Source organism: Schistocerca serialis, unplaced genomic scaffold, assembly GCF_023864345.2.
Source record: "Schistocerca serialis cubense isolate TAMUIC-IGC-003099 unplaced genomic scaffold, iqSchSeri2.2 HiC_scaffold_1234, whole genome shotgun sequence".
NCBI lineage: Eukaryota > Metazoa > Arthropoda > Insecta > Orthoptera > Acrididae > Schistocerca > Schistocerca serialis.
The window spans coordinates 75,001-77,500 of record NW_026047441.1 but is presented as its reverse complement, the minus strand read 5'-3'; the positions used below and the strand labels follow the sequence as shown (position 1 = coordinate 77,500).

Genomic DNA, 2,500 nt, shown 5'->3' with positions numbered 1-2,500 from the left:
CTCTAGCAGGGAGATAGGGTTTGGAACGCGAAGAGCACCGCAGTTGCGGCGGTGTCCCGATCTTCCCCTCGGACCTTGAAAATCCGGGAGAGGGCCACGTGGAGGTGTCGCGCCGGTTCGTACCCATATCCGCAGCAGGTCTCCAAGGTGAAGAGCCTCTAGTCGATAGAATAATGTAGGTAAGGGAAGTCGGCAAATTGGATCCGTAACTTCGGGATAAGGATTGGCTCTGAGGATCGGGGCGTGTCGGGCTTGGTCGGGAAGTGGGTCAGCGCTAACGTGCCGGGCCTGGGCGAGGTGAGTGCCGTAGGGGTGCCGGTAAGTGCGGGCGTTTAGCGCGGGCGTGGTCTGCTCTCGCCGTTGGTCGGCCTCGTGCTGGCCGGCGGTGCAGGATGCGCGCGCCTGCGCGGCGTTCGCGCCCCGGTGCTTCAACCTGCGTGCAGGATCCGAGCTCGGTCCCGTGCCTTGGCCTCCCACGGATCTTCCTTGCTGCGAGGCCGCGTCCGCCTTAGCGTGCTCCTCCGGGGGCGCGCGGGTGCGCGGATTCTCTTCGGCCGCCATTCAACGATCAACTCAGAACTGGCACGGACTGGGGGAATCCGACTGTCTAATTAAAACAAAGCATTGCGATGGCCCTAGCGGGTGTTGACGCAATGTGATTTCTGCCCAGTGCTCTGAATGTCAACGTGAAGAAATTCAAGCAAGCGCGGGTAAACGGCGGGAGTAACTATGACTCTCTTAAGGTGGCCAAGTGGCGGCGGTGTGGCTGCATCCGGACTTGGCTTTTCGAAGTGCGGTCTTGATGTAGTCGTGCTGCTGCTGCGAGGTGCCTTCCTTGGGTTATGGTTACAGGGAGAGTGATGCGCAATACATGGGCCTAGCCCTCTTAGCCTCTCCTCTCCTGCGGTCTTCTCCCCTTCTCGTGGGCCCGCTGATTTTCGCAGAGTGGAAGACCGCACCAGGGGCTTGGGGGGGTTACCAGCCCCCCCTCGCACTATCCCTTTTTTTAGTTGGGGGCAGTATTCAGAGAAAAAGTGGTGGCCCTTCCGCTGAAGGTGCCACCCCAACTCCCCCAGCACCTAGCCGGCCAACCGGCCGTGCCGAAAATCTTGTAACTTTTGCAGCTGTATACGCCTGTAGTGAGTGCCACCGCAGCTTCACCACCAAGAACGGTCTCGGGGTCCATCGCCGCCGCCAACACCTTGCGGCCGCCAACGCGGAGATCGTCACGGAGAGGCATCGCGCGAGGTGGACGGAGGAAGAAGTCCTGTCGCTCGCCAAGGCGGAGGCCGAACTGTTCCTCGAGAGGGACGCCCGGTTCTTCTTTGTAAATCAAGAGCTCATCAGGATGTTCCCCGACCGAACGCTTGAGGCAATCAAGTGCCGACGGCGGCAAGCTGCCCACAAGCAGCTTGTCCGCCAATCCATGGAGGCGCTTGAGATCGGTCGGGGGGAAGAGCCGGCGTCCCGCCGGGGAGCAGCGAGCCCGCTGCCAGACGCGGGCGAGGCCGCTGCGCCGCCCGTCGACGCAGCCGAGGACTTCGCGGCCGACACCACCGGGCCGCCGCCGGAGGGGCCGACTGACGCCGCCATCTGGGAGCATCTGGCGGGGCTACCCGCTTCCGCCCAGCGTTTCTCTGCCCTGGATCGTGTCATAGGTCTGGGGCGGGGCACGCCGCCCGATGTCATCCTGGGCATGCTCCCGGATGCCCTTGCGTCGGTCGGGTCCAGAGGGGAGAGATCGATCACCAGGACACAGCGGCCGCGCCAACCATCGAAGCGGCCGCCTGCCGCGCCGCCGACGCAGAAGCGCAAGCGGCGCCGCTGGGAGTACGCGAGAACGCAGGATGCCTTCCGACGGTCGCGTGCACGTTGCGTGCGCGGCCTCTTGGATGGCACCCTGCTCCAGCCGCCACCTGCCATCCCTGGTCTGCTGGACTTCTGGGCGGACCTCTTCACAAAGAAGCCCGTCTCCACCGCGGGCTTCATTCGTGACCGCCTCCTCCCGCACTCGGAGCCTGTCGCTCTTGAGTGCCTATGGGGGCCGGTCACACATGAGGAGGTCGCCGCCGCGTTGCCGCCCAGGGGATCAGCGGCCGGGCCGGACGGCCTTACCCCAGCGGAGTTGCGGCGCCTGCCGCACGAAGTCCTGGTGAAAGTGATGAATCTCTTCCTTCTGGCCCGCGCCCTCCCGGAACGCCTGCTTCGCGCGCGGACGTCCCTTCTCCCGAAAACGGCTGCACCAACATCCCCCGCTGACTTTCGCCCCATTACGGTCTGCTCGGTGTTGGCGCGGACCTTTCACAAGGTTCTCGCGTCACGCCTGATGCGCGCTTGTGCTGTGGACGAACGTCAGCGGGCATTCATCCCTCGGGATGGGATGTTGGAAAATACTTTCATCTTGGACACTGCTCTCACCGACGCAGTTCGCTCCTGCCGCTCTGTCTTTGTGGCATCGATCGACGTTTCGAAGGCATTCGATTCGGTGGATCATGCTGCC

At 63.6% G+C, this 2,500-nt stretch overlaps 1 pseudogene; it reads left to right on the top strand.

The window, feature by feature from the left end:
- LOC126436260 (large subunit ribosomal RNA) overlaps positions 1-2,500 on the top strand; it is a 7,962-nt pseudogene that overhangs the window by 2,141 nt on the left and 3,321 nt on the right.